Here is an 18918-nt window from a genome sequence, read left to right on the forward strand (position 1 = left end):
TCTGATTATACATTTCCCATTCCAGAACTGTTAAAATGTTAACCCTTTTTAATAGTGCTCTTTTGGCTTCATTTGATTATGTTTAAATCTTGGATCCAAGTGGAATTCGATACCATGTAAGGAATGTAATGAAGGGAGAATAATGTAATATCATCACAACCTTTATTCTGTTTACTATGACGTCAGGGATCACACAAAGGTTCCTTAACACAGATAGCATTTTAACAATATCCTTATTTTAAGCACTTGTCCTTTTCCTCTACCGAGTATTCCTGGAACCATTTTGTAAGAGAGTCATATTTTCTCTTAAGAACTACTCATATCCAGAAACTCAGCATCAAACAAGTTAAGGTTCTAATAAGTAGGTCATACAAGCAAAACCAGAAAACTCTGGATGGTCTTTAGTATTAGAAAAGGGTAACATTATGTTTCAAGTCCTATTACACGGCCATATGTGCACTCAGGATGACTATTTTCAGGCCTCAATGTACTGTGAAGTCTTCACAAAGCACAAACTATTCTATCTAGTCTGAAAATAGCTCTGTCTCTGACAAAAGAACAGATATAACGTTAACAATTGAGCTTCCCTTTTTGGAATTCAAGAGAGTCGTGAGGAAATGATGTGTAAGATCTAAGCCTCTTCTTAAAATAAGCTTTCCAAAGAAAACTGAAATGATTCTATTTCCTTTGATAAATTTCCTTGAAATAAACAGAAGCATTCAGAATAATTCCATTGGTCTTATATAGCTGCCTATGATTTTAGGTTTTTCCTAAAAATAGCTATTATAGTATTTAAAGGCCTCATTAGGACATTAGTTTTGAGTGCACAAGAGAGCAAGTCTCTCAAATCGTGCCTTTTATTCATCTTTTCTTTGCTGCATAAATGCTTAATACTGGTGTAATGAACATTAAAACGAAATATCTGGAAAAATATGGACCCAGTAAAAATTAGTATCTCCAGGAAGTCAGAATTTGTAAGAGAAAAATAAGATCCGATGTACGTGTAAAAAAAAGATACGATATTGGCTGCATGTGGTGACTTCCTTCCAAAGAGTACAGTATGGAACGGAGGCAGGGGAGGAACTTCACAGTGGAGAAGCCTGACAAACACTGCCTCGGCCAGGTGAAGGTCAGCGTCAACGGTGATTAGACATGTCAATAGTAGGTACCCGTATAGGATGTGATGACCGTGGCACTTTGCCTCTGTGGTCTTTATCCTCAAAACCCATAACCCCAGTTTAATCATAACAAAAACATCAGACAAATCCCAACTGAGGGGCATTCTACAAAATGCCTGATGCCTCAAACCTATCAAGGTCATCAAAGACAAGGAAGGTCTGAGAAACTGACACATCTAAGAAGATGCCTGAGAAACATGACCACAAAGTATAATGTTGTGTTCTAGATGGCATCTTAGAAAAGGGCATTGGGTAAAAACTAAGGAAATCTAGACAAAGTATGACATTTACTTAATAATATATTAATATTGGTTCATTAATGGCAAGTGTACCGTAAAATGTTAGTAATAGGAGAGACTAAGTATGGGGTATCTGGGAATTCACTATCTTTGAAACTTTTCTGTAAACTTAAAACTATGCTAAAATAAAAATTTTATTTAAAAATAAGCTAAAAATATACAGGTATTAGAAGAGGTCACTGATGATTACAGACAAGATGACATAGACACGGTTTTCTCTGATCCTCCCACTAAGTCCAGCCGGACATAATGCATAACCTTATGAGAAGACTCTGAAAGGTGGAGAGAAGAAGTACTATCTAAGGACTTTGAGACTCAAGGAATGACACAGCAATGAGGGACCCGGGTTTTCTTTTTGCTTTCTATATATCCTGGACTAGCACAGAAGAAGCCTGTGACCAGAAAAGCTAATATGCACAGATGAAAAAAAAAAAGCCCCCATCAAGACTGCTCTCTCTAGCCAAAGGACCAGGAAAGGAGCAGCCCATCAGGACAAACTTTTTTGACAATGTCCACCCTACTCCAGAAAAACACTATGGGAAAAAAAAACACACCCCACCTCAGAATCAGTAGAGATGGAGTGTGATCTAAGTCTAGACCCTCCCCTCACCTGGTAGTAATGGAGTAATGGGGTTGTTCCTCCCCCTCCCCACAATGTCATCAGAGACCAAGTAGGGAGCATAAACTTTCCATCTCTGCATTGGGATAATGAGGCAACGTCCACTTTGCCCCACCAGTATAGTGTCAGCAGAGCCTGCTTAAAACAGAACCTTCAGGGGTCATCATCTCATCCAGGTTGTACGGAACCAGGTCAAAGCACACACATGAAAACCACAGCCACAAAACCCACCAGTAAAAACATAATCACCATGGAGTTGATGATGGACAACAACAGATTTCAGTATTTAGGAAAAGAAGCCACCACAACCATCACCATGACACTTGTCACTCTAACACTCCACTGAAGTCTCAGACCAGCTGTAAGTGTGGGTGAGGCTCTGACCCATGCAGTCTTGGGGCTTGATGTCCCACACTGAGGTACTGGCAAATATAATTCAATCTCCATGAAATTCTAAGTGGAAGTCCAAGGGATCCAAAGCTTGGAAACTCCATAGTCCCACTAGAGAATTCTACCCATATTTGAAGAAATACTAACACCAATTATACACAATCTCCAGAAAGTAGAAGAAGGAGCACTTTCTACCTTATATTATGAGGCCAGTATTACCACAACATCAAAATCAGACAAAGAGTAGAAACTGATATTCCTCATAAACACAGTTGTAAAATATTCAACAGAATACTAGCAGATTGAATCCAGTGCTATATAAAAACAATTTCACATCACAACCAAGTCAGGTTAATTCCAAAAATGCAAGGTTGGTTCAATATTTTAAAAATCAAACTATGTAATCCAACATATTGACAGGCTAAAGAAGAAAAGGCACATGATCATATCAACTGATGTAGAAAAACATTTGTCAAAATCCAACACCCATTCATGATAAAAACGCTCAACAAACTTGGAATAGAAGGGAACTTCTCCAATCCAATAAAGAGCATCTAAAAACCTATGGTACACTACACTTAGTGGCTTAGTGGTGAAAGGCTGAATGCTTTCTTCCTAATTCTGGGAATGAGGCAAAGGTTTCTGCTCTCACCACTCTCATTCAATATACTGGAAGGCATAACCAGTGCAATAAGGCAAGGACAGGAAATTAAAGGCGTACAGATTGGGAAGGAACAAATAAAACTGTCCCTATTCCAGATGACATGATTGTCTACCAAAAAAAACCCAAAACACCCCTCAAAAAATCTAGAACAATTTTTTTAAAAACCCTAGAACTAATAAATGAGTTCAGCGAGGTCTCAGAATACAAGACTAACATACAAAAATTACAATAATACATGTACACAATGATAACAAATAATAAACATCTATTAGAATGACTAAAATGAAAAGTATTGATAATAGCAAATACTGGCAAGAATGCAGAGAAACTGGATCTCTCCTACCTTTCCAATGGGACATTCCTTTTTGCCAGATGTCTGGGACACTATCAAAACCAGAACCACTTTCAACTAATCCCCTGCTTGAGTTTCCTCATGCCACCTCTGAGATACAAATTTAGTCTACTATTACTCTGGGAGGCTGGATTTGGTTTACTATCTTGCGGGACTCTTTCCCCTTGTGCCAAAAGAACACAGGTGTACACCTGGTCTTACCTTACCCTGAGTGTGTGTGTTGGGTCGGAGAGTTGGCCTTTTCAGACCTCTCACCTTAGATATCCCTCGGACTTTCACTTCTGTCCCTCTCAACCCATGAAGTGAGAAAGCAAAACTAACTCAGTTTCACACCAGCTCCCTCCTGAGCTGGTAAACGGCTTCAGGGCAAAAGCAGTTTTAACAGTTCACCCACTCAAAGCAAAGAAAACAAAAGCAAAAATAAACAAGTGAGACTACATCAAACTAAAAAGCTTCCGTACAGCAAAGCAAACCATCAACAAACTGAAAGGGCAACCTATGGAATGGAAGAAAATATCTGCAAATCATATATCTGATAAGGGTTTAATACCCAAAATATACAAAGTACTCATACAACTCAACTGCAGCAAACAAACAAACAACCTGATCAACAAATGGGCAAAGGACCTGGACATTTTTCCAAAGAAGACAACAAATAACCAACAGGTACATGAAAAAGTTCTCGACATTACTAATCAACAGGAAAATGCAAATCAAAACCACAATGAGTTACCACCTCCCACCTGTCAGGATGGCTGTCATCAAGAAGACACCAAATAACAAGTGTTGGCAAGGATGTGGAGAAAAGGCACCCCACTCCCACGTGGAGAATAGGGAACCCCCTGTAAATTGGTGCAGCCATTGTGGAAAAGAGTATGACGGTTCCTCAAAAAATCAAAAATAAAACTACCATATGATCCAGCAATTCCACTTCTGGTCTTTATCTGGGAAAACAAAAAACAAACAACAAAAAAGAAAACACTAACTCTAAAATACCTCTGCACGTCCATGTTCATCACAGCATTATTTACAACAGCCAAGACTCGGAAGCAACCTGTGCCCAATGATGGAGGAATGCATAAAGAAGATGTTGTCCAAATATACAATGAAATATATCATTCAGCCATAAAAAAAAAAAAAGGAGGCAATCCTGCCATTCACAACAACATGGATGGACTTCAATGGCATTATGCTAAGTGAAATAAGTCAGACAGATAAAGGTAAATAACATATGATCTCACTTATATGTGGGATTAAAAAAAAAATCTCATAGATACAGAGAACAGATTGGTGGCTGCCAGAGGCTGGGGGTAGGTGGTAGGGGAAATGGGTGAAGGTGGCCAAAAGGTGGACACTCCCAGTTATAAAATAAACCAGCCCTGGGGATATAATGTACAGCATGCTGACTATAGTTAATAATACTATATTGCATATTTGAAAGTTGCTAAGAGAGTAAATCTTGAAAGTTCTTATTGCATGAAAAAAGTTTTGTAACTATATGTGGTGATGGATTGACTATTAAGTAGATTTATTCTGGTCACATTTCATGATATATGCATATATTGGATCATTGTGTTGTACCCCTGAAACAAATATAATGCTATATGTCAATTATATCTTGATTTTTTTTTAAAAAAAAGTTTATTTACTACCTCTGAGTCCTTTTACTCCAAAACCTCATAGCCTGATAATTATCTGCTATCTTGTTAGATCTTTAGTGTTTTTAAGATGTTTTATTAGACTTCAGCCAGCACTTTAGTTGCTCTGGGTGGGAAGGTGAGCCTGAACAACCCGGACGTGGAAATGTTTACAGCATACAAACACCCTGTTCACTCGTCTTAAAATGCCCTCCTCCACCTGACTAGCACATCCTTTAAGACCCAGCTCAAATACTACTTCAGCAAAAACTCTCCCACATCTTCTGAGAGCTCCCAAAGCACCATACACACTGCGCCAGCACTGGTGTTACCATTCTCTCTTGCTGGTATGAGTCGTGAGAAGTACAGACTGTCTTCTTCATTCATAAAACAACATTCCTTGAGTGTCTACGTATATCAGGCACTGGGCATGGTCAAGAACACGTAAACATGAACTTTAGTCCCTGACCTCAAAGAAGTCAGTTTTTAAAGGAGAAACAGATTTACAATTATGTATGTATGGGCTGGGAGAGCTGGGAGCAGAAGAGGCTGAGGAAATCCACAGGAGAGAACTCACCACAACCTCACCAAGACCAAGAGGGTCATGGAGAAGATGCTCGAGCTGAATTTTGAAAGATGTCTACGAGTGAATGCGTTAACAAGGGAATCAGTGCATTTTCAGCAAAGGGAGTTATCCATACAAAGGTCTAGAAGCATGAGAGAACCTGGTGTAAGAAGAACAGTTGTGAGAGCTGAGACAGAACCCAGAGAATCTTAAACTGAGGAGCGTCGGGAACTGGTCTGCTGAGGAGATTTTTCTGGTAGCAGAGAGCCTGCGGTGTGGGGGATGGGGACCCAAGACAAAGAGCAAGTAGATAGAAGTGCTGTTGAAGTCATTAATCATCTCTGTCCCAGACAGCACTTTCCCCGCTGGTACTTAACCATGCTCAAGTCTCTTCCAATTAATTATTAATGAAAATAGTCACTAGCTATAATAACTATGTATAGAAAGTTTTAACCACATGTCCTCCTCCAGCTGCCGCCTATCTCAGTACTGCTGATGACTCTCTCTGCCCCCTCTGACCGCATTGCTACAGCTCTTCCCTTTTTGCTAAATCCAAGCAATCCTTTGCTTACTTTTCAGCAGAATATGATAATGTTGACCCTTCCCTTCCTTGGCATAGGCTTACATTTTCCTGGTTCTCCTCCCAACTCCTGGGCTACTGTTCTTCAAGCTGCTCTTGAATGGGTTCCTAGTATTTCCCTAACTCACCTCCTTCCCAGTTTCCAATCCAAGGGAGCAACTGCTTTCTCACCCATCCGACATTGATGCCTCTTGGATCCTCACACCCTGTACAGAGCATCCTCCTGATTTTTCAGCCCATCATCCTATCATCCCCAACGTGTGGGTGTCTACTCCTTCCACGGCACATCCTCCTCCCTGGCTCTTTCCATCCACCCTACTTAGCAGACCTGGCGATCCACCATCAAATCTCTCTGGCATCCATTCTCCATCCCCCTGCTTAACCCAGACCCTCCTGAAATCACCACTCATCAGGACCAATGCACCTCCCTATCGAGCCCTCAATACCATCCTCCTTTGTGCTGCCAGAGTGATACTGTTAAGACATAAATCTGACCCTGCTATTTACCTGCTTACAACTTTCAGTGACTCCCCACAGCCTATGGGATGAAGCCCAGCTCCTTCAGCTTAGCTCACAGGCCCTGCATCATCTGGACCCTGTTGCCTCTTTAGCCTCATCCCTCATTCCCCTGGCAACAAGCCCTCTGTTTTGTTTCTTTGGAAACTCTTTATGATTTAAGCAGCACTTACTTTTTTTCTTAGGCAGTGTGCATTATCTCATTGGCTCCCCAAAATAACAATATGAAGTGGTGATTAATATTTCCATTTTAAAGATGATAAAACTGAGGCTGAGAGAATTCCTGAAGGTCATTCAGCTATTAGGTACTGGACCTGGAGCCAACCCAGGAACACGACTCCGAAGTCATATTCTTAGGCTTTGCACTAAACTATACTTGATCCCTGTCTATGCCTGGCCAGCTGCTACCCAGCTTTAAAACTCAGTTCTGCCATCACCTCTTCAAAACTTGTCTTTACCTCTGCAGTTGTGCCTTCAAGACCCCTCCCCTCTGTACTCTCATCATAAGCATAAACGATGCCCATGATAACACCATGGAGAATTGCTGTGAGGATGAAGGGAGGCATATGGCAAGTCTGCAGTAAGTGATACCTGTTATTAGACTGTAATACACACATTCACAAAGGTTGGCCTCTCTACCTCGCCTTCAGGGCTAATCATCTTTATTAACATTTCACCCAAATCAACTGGGACTGGGCAGGGTTATCAGGATGGTGAGGGGCCAGCAGACCCCTGTTCAGAGCCTCAGTGGCAATCACAGGAGATACACGAAGACCTTTGTCTTAGTGCCTTTTGGAATCAAATACCAAGACCTGAACAACTCTCTCCACATTCCACACTCACAGTGAATGGCAGAAGCAATTGCAGAGGCCAGGAATGCACAAGGCTTGCCTGGGAATCAGATCCAGAAAGCTCTGGGACAAAACCCGAGGGAGGATTGCACTGCACACTCACCAAGATGTTGTACAGAATATTTCTGTAGAATTATAAATAAGAAATTAGTTCTCGTATGCAAAATGACTTCTGCATGCTGTGTTAGTTTACCTAACAAAGTATCACAGACTGGGTGACTTAAAACACAGAAGTTTGTTTTCTCCCACTTCTTGACCCAAGATCAAGGTGTCGCAGCGTTGGTTCTTCTGAGGTCTCTTCGTGACTTGTAGGTGGCCGTCTTCTCCCTGTGTCCTCACGTGGTCTTCCCTCTCTCTGCGTCCTAATTTCCTCTTCTTCTGAGGACGCTAGTCATATTGACTAATGGCCTCATTTTAACTTAATCACATCTTTAAAGAGCCTGTCTCCAAATACAGTCATTCTGAGAGACTTGAGGTTAGGACTGCAACACGTGAATTTGGGGGGCCGGCAATTCAGCCCATAGAACTCAGGCAATTCAACATTGAACAAAAACCTTCCAAGCACATAAAAATGTATCTAAGTTTCAAATTTCTTTGGGCTTTTCCACTGCCTTCTTCCCATCTCAGCGGTTATATCAGTAGAAGTCACAGCGTTTTAAAAATACCTTTTAACAATTTTGACATTTAGGAAGGTTCAATGCCTGGCTCTTAGATTTGCCCAGCTTGATGTGATCTCATTTCTTCAGAGGAAGCAGCCTCTATTCAGCTCTTAGTCACAGCTGGCCTTCTGGAACATCCTTTTTAGCATCTGAACACTTCCAAGTGGTGGGAGGGGATGTTTTTCAGACTGCAACATTTTGAGTAATCTAGCTCACCCAGCCTCTCTTCTTCAAGAATGACACGCTACCTAACTCTGCCAGAAACAGATGATTGTGCATCAGAATTACTTTTTTAAAAAGTTGATCTACCACAAAGCAAAAGAGGTAACAATGCAGAGAAAAACTGCTGTGGACTGAGAACGAGGAGACATAGGAACTTTGAGAAAATTACTTCACCTCTTTAATAGTGTTTTTTCACTTAAAACGTTGAGTGGTTGAATTAAAGGTCTTCAGTTCCTTCCTGCTATAAAGTTCTATGTGTTTAATATTAAACAAGCATGCAGCTTTCATCATGGTGGCGTCCTAAAGATATAGACTTGTACGTTAAATTCTGACCTTCAGCATAGTTACCCAACTACTGTCCACCTCGAATATTCCTTAGCAATGCAGAGCCCATGGGAGTGACGAGGTTTAGGGAGCACAACCATGAGCCAGCTGCAGTGATTCAAGGCCAGCAGCCATGATTCTGTCACGAGGCCTCCCATCTCAGCCAAACAGATTCTTCTGACCTGGTCCTCAAGGTCCCTCAGTGTCTTCTGGAGTCCCACCTCCATGACTTACAAAGGTCCTTGCTTTCCTAGAAGTATAATTTTTAGGATCTGATGAAAACTGTGGACCCCTTCTTCTCCCCCAGACATATATGCTTATGTGTGTACACATTTTTCTGCACATAATTTTGTGGAGTACATGAACTCTTTCAAACCCAAGCATAGATACTGTTACCTACTCCCAGGTCAAAGACCCTGGATGTCTGCTGGACTCGTAGGGAGCAATGAGGATGGTGCATTTATTCCATGACCAACTTCCTTCTACTCTTATAAAACCAAGCTCACTTTAAAACAGATAATAACATACTCAGCCATAAAGAAGAATAAAATAATGCCGTTTGCAGCAACATGGAAGGACCTAGAAAATATCATACTAAGTTAAGTAACTCAGACAGAAAAAGACAAATATCCTATGTTCTCACTTATATGGGGAATCTCAAAAAAAATGACACCAATGAACTTATTTACAAAATAGAAGCAGACTCACAGACATAGAAAACAAACTTATGGTTACCAAAGGGAAAATGGGGGGTGGGGAGGGAGGGATAAATTAGGAGTTTAGGATTAGCAGATACGAACTACTATATACAAAATACATAAACAACAAGGTCCTACTGTATAGTACAAGTATTGAATATAGTGCTATATTCAATAGCTTGTTATAACCCAAAATGAAAAAGAATATATATGTACGTATAACTGAATCACTATGCTGTACACCAGAAACTAACACAGCATTGTAAATCAACTATATGTCAATTTTTTAAAAAACAGATAATAACAAACTTTGAACTATTAGAAGCATGGCTTTTTTTTGGCAAGCAATTTATGAATTTTTTTTTAACATTTTGGTTTTTAAACTATTGTACTTGTGTTTTAAAAGATGTTTTTTATTTTTGAAAAATGTTTATAATGAATGTGTAAAATACATGTACTATTAACTAACAGGGTTTGCATTTCAAAATGTACTTTATATCATGTTTTATTTAATGTTAGCTACCATATATAAAAATAGATTTTTAAAATTTTCTTCTGTATAGCACAGGGAATTATGTTTAATATCTTGTGATAACCTTTAATGAAAAAATATGAAAACGAATATATGTATGAATATGCATGGTTGGGACATTGTGCTGTACACCAGAAATTGACACATTATAACTGACTATACTTCAATTAAAAAAAATAGAGATTATATCATATTTTGGTTTAGTCGCTGTTTTAAAGTAAATGTGACCCTCAGCACCTCCTCCTATTATCCCAGGTAATCAGAAATTGATGGTGCATTCTCACTATATGACACAAGTTTCAAAGGAATAATTAAATTATTTAAATGAGCTGGCAACTTCCAAGCATCCTTCTCATTGATTTATCTGAAAATAGTCAGTACTTTAGTAGAGAACATTCCTATTACAGAATGATCCCCAAGGGCTTTTATTAATTAATAGTAACCTTGGTCAATTTACCGTACTTGAAAGTGATAAAACTATACCCTTTTTAAAAGGAAGAAAAAAATTAATAACTTTTAGTGATAGACCTTCCATGGGGGCATAGTACTCCCTTCATATACTAATTAGTTTGAATTAGTGTGTGAAATTAAAGTGTAGCAACCACGAAAATAAAGCAATGTAAATGAGAAATCAGAATAGTAATCTAGAATATTAAATTAACTGGGTTACTTTTAATATCACACTAGTATTTCTTAGAGGAGTGTGAAATAATGGAAAGTATATGTATGGGTCTCTGCCCCCTATTCCTGGCACAGAGCTCCTATCTTGTAATTTCTTTCTTTCCCTTCCCTTTCCCTTTCCTCTTTTCTTTTTCTTTCTTTCTTTCTTTCTTTCTTTCTTTCTTTCTTTCTTTCTTTCTTTCTTTCTTTCTTTCTTTCTTTCTTTCTGTCTTTCTTTCTCTCTCTCTCTTTCTTTCCTTCTTTTTTAAGAGAAGACAGAGGAGAAGGGGAATTCTTGAGCATGGACAGCATTTAAAGAAGTTTCAGAGAAGTAAGAAAAAAGATGGGGAAAGTGACATCTGGAGTTTAAAGAGGGTAAGGAAAAGAGACAGCACAGCACCTTGGTTTCTCTGTGGTGAACAAGACAAACCACAAAAAGGTGTGAAGAGACACAGGTCACCAGCTTCTGGTGTCTGGTCCTTGCACGGAACTACAGAATACCTTCACTTTCCAGCTTTAAGTCTAGTGATGGAAGATAGATACTTGCAAGGTGACTTCAAAAAGAAATAAGATAACTTTCTATTTCTTAAGCTTCAGCTGTATTCCCTGAAGGGAGTGCACTGTTCCTGGAGGTCCTGCAATACCAGGTCAATGTATGGAATGAATGGAACATATGTATGTATATGCATGACTGGGACATTGTGCTGTACACCAGAAATTGACACATTGTAACTGACTGTACTGCAATCAATCAATCAATCGACGCTGAATTTTGTCAAATGCTTTCTCTGTATCTAACTGAGATGATCATATGATTTTTAGCCTTCATTTTGTTAATATGATGTATCATGTTGATTGAGTTGTAGATGCTGAACTATCTTTACATCCCTGGAATAAATCCCTCTAGATCACGGTCTATGCTCCTTTCTAATGTATTGCTGGTTTCAGTTTGTTAGTATTTTGTTGAGGATTTCTGCATCTATATTCACTATGGGTATTGGCCTGTAATTTTATTTTTTTGTGGTGCCCTTGGCTCGTTTTGGTATCAGGGTAATGCTGATAAAATGTGCTGATAAAAATTAAAATTCATAAAATGTGTTTGGAAGATTTCTCTACTCTTCGGTTTTTTTGGAAGAGTCTGAGAAGGATAGGCATTAAACTTTCTTCGAATGTTTTGCAGAATTTGCCAGTGAAGTCATCTTGTCCTGGGCTTTTGTTTGTCCAATTTTTTGGCGTATAATTGTTTGTAGCAGTCTCTTGTAATCCTTTGTATGTCTGTGGTATCAGCTGTAACTTTTCCTTTTTCACTTCTGATTTTATTTGAGTCCTCTCTCTCTCTCTCTCTTTTTTATTAGTTAGCTAAGGATTTGTTGATTTTATCTTTTCAAAGAAACTGCTCTTAGTGATCTTTCCTATTTTTTAAGCCTCTATTTCATTTGTTTCTCCTCTGATCTTTATCATTTCCTTCTTCCTACTAATTCTGAGCTTTGTTTGTTCTTCTTCTAGTGCCTTTCAGTGGAAAGTTAGATTTTTTTTTATTTGGGATTGTCCTTGTTTCTTGAGGTAGGCCTGCATTGCTATGAAATTCCCTTTTAGAACTGCATTTGCTACATCCTATAGATTTTAGTATGTTGTATTTCTGTTTTCTCTTGTTTCTAGGTATGTTTTAATTTCTCCTTTGATTTTTTTTTTTTTTGATGACCCATTGGTTGTTCGGTAGCAGGTTGCTTAGTCTCCACATTTTTGTGATTTTTTCCATTTTTTTCTTGTGGTTGATTTTTTAATTTCATACCAGCGTATGCTCCATTACCTCCTCCACTAGCATCAACAAAATGGAATTCACAGGAAAATAAAGGCTAAATTAAGAGTTGTGGCTATTAAAGCAAATAAATGTTAATTACAACAAAAACTCAAAAGGCCTTTTCTCTATATGACAGAATCCTTACCCAGTAAAACCATGTTCCTGTAATTTTTCTAGCAAGATATTCTGGAAAGAGGCCCTCTGAACCTGGTCCAAGCAACTCCATTTATCTTTGGTAACGACGTTTACAGCCACATCCTGGAAGGTTAATGAGTCCTGAAAGAATTCCTCAAGTCAGTAATCTGATAGCTCAGGGTCAGACGAGGGGAGTGTATGAGGTAGGGGCGAAAGATATATTAGTTCCTCTTCTAGTATAGGCCTCCGCCTGAAGGCTCTAGAAAATAAGCCATGGGCTGAACTGATAAACAAGCTGTGAGAAATGTCACGTAGCCGGCTGGATCACAGATGGCCTATTTAATGTATCCAGTATGGACGGCTGGATGGCCAGTGACGGGTAAGATCCTCAGAGGAGGACAACCTAAGACAGGCACAGCCGGCTGGATAAGAGATGGCCTACTTAATGAAGTTTTGTGACGAACTTTAAAGCAATCTGTCCTTGATCATGTAACATCCTGTGCTTACTGCAGGAGCCTGGGAACCTGGAGCCTGGGAACCTAAATAGCTTAAAATTATTAACATTGTTATAACTTAGATGATACGTGAGGCACCGTGCATATTCTATATAAATCCTTTTCTATGAATCATTAAACAGAGTAGCCATCAGCCGTCTCTGCACACGGCGTGTATGTGCACATGATACCACCACACCGACAGATGGTGACCCCGACGTGATATCAGACTCGGCAAACACGTAACTGTAACTGAGGAAATTTTCAGGGACTTTTCAGTCTATCAGGCGTGCCGAGGAATACTCATGGAGCAACAGCTTACTAAGCAGCAGCATGATATCAGCGCGGCGACTACATGTAAGTAAGGGAACAAATTTATATCGGGGATTTTCAGCCTATCAGGCACGCCGCAATGTAACCATGGGACAGCACCTGACAGTACAGCAAAAGATTTATTTCCGTATTCTGCAGCAATTGTTAAAGGCTATTTCAAAGCACGGCACCCTCCCAGGTGCCCCTCAAAAACAAATATAGAAAATCACTGTCAGCCAAAGTCCCATCTCACCATTTCTGACCTCATCACAGCTTCCCCGGGGAGCACAAGTTTAGATCTAATGACTATTGATAATGAGTTAATAAATGATAGTAATAAAACCTACTTAATCTCTACTGGAGTTTGGGGACCTTTACCTTCTAGGTATTTTGGATTGCTAATAGGGAGATCATCTATGGGCTTAAAAGGGTTAACAGTTTTACCTGGTGTTATTGATAATGATTGTACTGGAGAAATTAAAATTATTGTTCATGCCTCTTCGTATTACATTACTCCTAAGCAATCTCGAATTGCTCAAATTATTTTGATACCTTACTTTTTACCTGCTCAAAAATTTGCTGAAAATAATAGAGGAGGTAAGGGCTTCAGACATATAGGACAGCAAGCTTTTTGGACACATTCGTTAACTGATAACAGACCTATTTTAACAGTTTCAATACAAGGAAAGCTATTTACAGGGTTATTAGACACAGGAGCAGACAAAACTATTATTTCTAGTCTTCATTGGCCTTTGGATTGGCAAGAACACAAATCTGATGTTACTATCAAGGAATTGATGGACTGATGGCACCTAAAATAAGTTCTCACCCACTAAAGGTCCGAGGGCCTAAAAATAAAATGGCCTTTGTAACTCCTTTTTCTATTACCAATACCCTGCACTCTATGGGGCAGGGACCTTCTTGCTCAGTAAAACCTGACCTTAAAGGTTGATCCTTTTTAATAGGGGCTACTGCTACTATCCCAAATATTATTCCCATTGCTCTAACATGGACCCAACAGCAACCTGTTTGGGTGGAACAATGGCCCCTTCCTAAAGAAAAACTACAAGCATTACAAAAATTGGTTTCAAAACAATTAAAGTTGGGTCATTTAAAACATTCTACTAGTCCTTAAAACACACCTTTTTTATAATCAGCAAAAAAATAAAAATAAACAATAAAAAAAGGAAGTTATTGCAAGATTTGCGTGCTATAAATGCTGTAATGCAACCTAGGAGACTCTTACAAAAGGGACTACCCAGTCCTTCACTTATTCCTGACTCTTGGCCCTTACTTGTTATTAACATAAAGGATTATTTTTTTCTCATTACCTTTGCACAAAGCTAATAAGAAAAATTTGCCTTTACTGTTCCTACCTATAACAATCAGAAGATTCCTAAATGTTATCAATGGAAATTCCTTCCTCAGGGTATGAAAAATAGTCCTACTATATGTCAGCAATTAGTAAGAAAAATTTTAGAAACTATAAGTCAACAATTTCCTCAGGCATATATTTTTCATTATATGGATAACATTTTACTAGATATAAAAAAAATAAACTTAATCTCCTTCTATTTCAAAAAACTGTTACAATTTTACAAACAAAGGACCTTTTTGTTGCTCAAGATAAAGTACAAAAAATGCAACCTTTGGAATTTCTTGGGATAACTATTAACACACAAACTATTAGGCCACACAATATGAAATTAGATATCAAGCCTTCTATGACATTAGTTCAATTGCAACAATTGCTAAAACATATTAACTGGATCAGACCTTTTTTAGGAATACCTACAGTCCAATTATATCATTTATTTCAATTGTTAGAAGGAGATAGGGAACATACCTCATTATGTACATTAACCCCTAAAACTATCAAAAAACTTAAAAGTGTTAATGAGGCATTAAATTGTCTATTTTTACACCGGTTGCAACCTGAATTACCTATTATTATTATTATTATTGTTTTAAATACACCTCAGACACCTACAGGGGTGCTTACATAGGAAAGGGACACTTTATTCTTATTAGAGTGGGTTTATCTGTCTCACTCATTAACTCAGGCCTTAACCATGGCTGTATTGCCTCAAACATCCTCAAATATATGTTTGCAACATTTTTTAAATATTAAAAATTTGCTACACAATACACAATATCCCTGTCATATGCGATCTCATACTAATTTACCAAAACCATTGTCAAAAAGCAACAATTATGTTAATAATACAGTATCTAATTACATTCAAACCCACCTTTAGATGTAAAAGGAGTTACAGTATAAATAAGAAAACCATTTACTGATATTTGGGAAGGGTCTTTTGATGTAAAATGTTGGGAGAAGGGGTCTTTATGTATTGATACAGGTGCTACATTAAAGTGGGTGCCGCAGAAAGAAAAAAAAAAGTGGGTGCCCCAGAAGAGTGTTAAGAAGTTCATTAAAAAGGACAGCTGAAGATGGGTAAAGTATGGTTCTATATCCTTATACTTACTCCTTTCTTCTTTGCATGCTTGCATGTTGAGCTTAATCTACCTTATTGGGCTTATGTTCTAAACCATCCTTTATTCACACCTTTAACTTGGTGGCATGCAGACCCCCCACTTGCTTCTAACAATTCTGCTTGGACAGGTGGCACATGGATACCTCCTGCGGCAACACAAGAATATCTGCGCAGCAACCAAACATTGACACTATATTCTCATAATCCACCTTTATGTATTGTATATAATAAGTCACATACTGATTGTATTAATCTACAGAAGCAATTGTACTTGTATTATTCCCTAAAAAGGGAAATCAAACAGCTAATTTAACTTTTATTACAGCTGTATCAACTGCTACTTATGAAATTACAAATGTATCACAAGTACCACCTGTCCCCATGTGTAAACCAAAAACTGATTGGAGATAATAAGTTTTATTCTGTTCAGTGGTCACCCTGCAGGATACAATGTCCTCATAATAGCTCTTCGTTCAATGGAATTCTCTTGGATTGGGGACCCCATGGACATTTGTTAAGTAATAACATGTCTCTTCAGTTTGGACAAAATTCTTCGGCACCAATTACTTGGAGTGAACATGGACTTTCCAGACCCATTTTACAACTGTCTGATGGCGACAGTATTTTTAGTCCTATTCATAAGACCATTTGGAGAGTTGGACTGCCTTTTATTGACAGAATTCTTTATCATGGAGACTATGTTAATGGGTCAGGCAATTATTCTATTTCATTAATTACCAATGTTTCTGATTCTGTAATGATTTGCATTACACATCCTTACGTTTTAGTTTGGGGTCCCTTCCCTCCTAATATTACTACTGACCATGTTTATATCACCAATTTATTTCCTCCTGTCTGGTATTCTGATTGTTTGAGTCATAAAAATATTAGTGACTATAATGTATCTTACGTTATGCTACTAAAATGATGAGCTCATGTATGGCTACCAGTTATCCTGAACAGAACTTGGTCTAATGAGCAAAGTTTATATGTGCTGTTAGAGTCTTTCAAGAAAGTTAGGCCAAAAAGATTTATAGCTACACTCACTGCTTTTATTGTATCGGCTATAATCATAATTGCCATGGCTGCAGCTGCCACAACAGCTCTAGGATCCTCTATTAATACTGCCCATACAGTTGAGAAGGTTTTGACTAACGTAACTCAAGAGCTACAAACATAGGTTGACGTAGATCGTGAAATCATGGCTAGACTACAGGCTCTTGAGGCTGTCATAGAATGGACTGGAAAGCAACAAGAAGCATTATCAAAAAGATTAAAATTGAAATGTGACTGGCAATTCTCCTTGCAATGTGTAACTCCTATTCAATATAACGAAACAGAGACACCATGGTATAAGATTAGACAACATTTACAAGGAGCATTTGATGATTTTTTTGAGAACATATTAACTCTTTACAAGATCAGCTGGAGACTCAATTACATAATATCCATGATGCTTTTGCACAAAATGTATTTGAGCAAATTGAAAATGGATTGCATTGGCTTAAGCCTGAAAATTGGTTTAATGGGCTTAATTTACGCATTTTTATTAATACTGGCATGCTTATATTGATCTGTATTGCCTTGTTATATCTTTTTAAATGGATATGTAATTTATGTAAGCAACAGGAAGCTCAGCAACAGACTCTTGTTATGATGGGATTGCTTGTTTCTGTGCAACAGGATTGTTTCCTTGCTTTTAATAATAAAAAGGGGGGATATGTAGGCCCCCGTCTGAAGGCTCTAGAGAGTAAGCCATGGGCTGAACTGATAAACAAGCTGTGAGAAATGTCACGTAGCCGGCTGGATCACAGATGGCCTATTTAATGCATCCAGTATGGACGGCTGGATGGCCAGTGACGAGTAAGATCCTCAGAGGAGGACAACCTAAGACAGGCACAGCCGGCTGGATAAGAGATGGCCTACTTAATGAAGTTTTGTGACGAACTTTAAAAACAATCTGTCCTTGATCATGTAACATCCTGTGCTTACTGCAGGAGCCTGGGAACCTGGAGCCTGGGAACCTAAATAGCTTAAAATTATTAACATTGTTATAACTTAGATGATATGTGAGGCACCGTGCATGTTCTATATAAATCCTTTTCTAAGAATCAATAAACTGAGTAGCCATCAGCTCTCTCCGCATACGGCGTGTATGTGTACATGATATCGTGACACCGACATCTAGCAGCTTGAATTCATTGCTGAATAAAAGCTCACTGATCCAGAAAATTCTCTTGCCTCTTTCTGATTTTGCCTTCTTCCCTTTCCCAAATCCTAAGACCAAAGTGGTAGAAGGCAAAGGCGATATCATTCCCAGAACAGAAAATCATACCTAAGTAGTTTAAGGTGCATCAGTTATCTAGGGGGAAACAATCCTTTTTCTCTGTTATTGCTCTCTGAAATTCACTCATTTGGAAGAGGCACTCCAAATAAACAAAATGAAATTATTCATTGTCCAAATGAATGACTTTGTAAATAATCACCATGGTTGATAACTAATATTGTTGTGGTCACTATCACTGAAGCCCCTGTCTTTTCTGCACTGGTGGACTGAAAGAGTAATTTAAGATCATTTCTTCATCTGCTTACCACCCTTCCCCAATTTCTTTTAAAATATTTTTTTGCCCCTGTCACACTAGTGAAATTACTCTCTCTAAGCACTCCAGGTTCTGCAAGTTAACTAATACAGAATGTTTATAATATGTGCCAAGTACTTTACAAGCTCACGTTTCCTTCTCACAATATAAATTCACTAGGAGGTCATTAGTATTTTCATCTTGATTTTTCAGCTGAAGAAACTGAAACTTAACTAGATAAGGCAAATTGACCACAGTCACAAGTCTATAGAAAAATAAGACTCAATTTGACTTTTCTGCTTTCCAGTGGTTCTCAAACTCCAGCGTGTATCGGAATCACCTACAGAGCTTGT

At 38.5% G+C, this 18918-nt stretch overlaps 1 long non-coding RNA gene across 1 annotated transcript in view; it reads right to left on the minus strand.

The window, feature by feature from the left end:
• Positions 1–18918, minus strand: part of LOC140687144 (uncharacterized) — a 36536-nt gene that overhangs the window by 12948 nt on the left and 4670 nt on the right. The gene's annotated exons all lie outside the window — the stretch shown is intronic.

The sequence above is a fragment of the Vicugna pacos genome, chromosome 18 (genome assembly GCF_048564905.1).
Source record: "Vicugna pacos chromosome 18, VicPac4, whole genome shotgun sequence".
In the NCBI taxonomy this organism is placed as follows: domain Eukaryota; kingdom Metazoa; phylum Chordata; class Mammalia; order Artiodactyla; family Camelidae; genus Vicugna; species Vicugna pacos.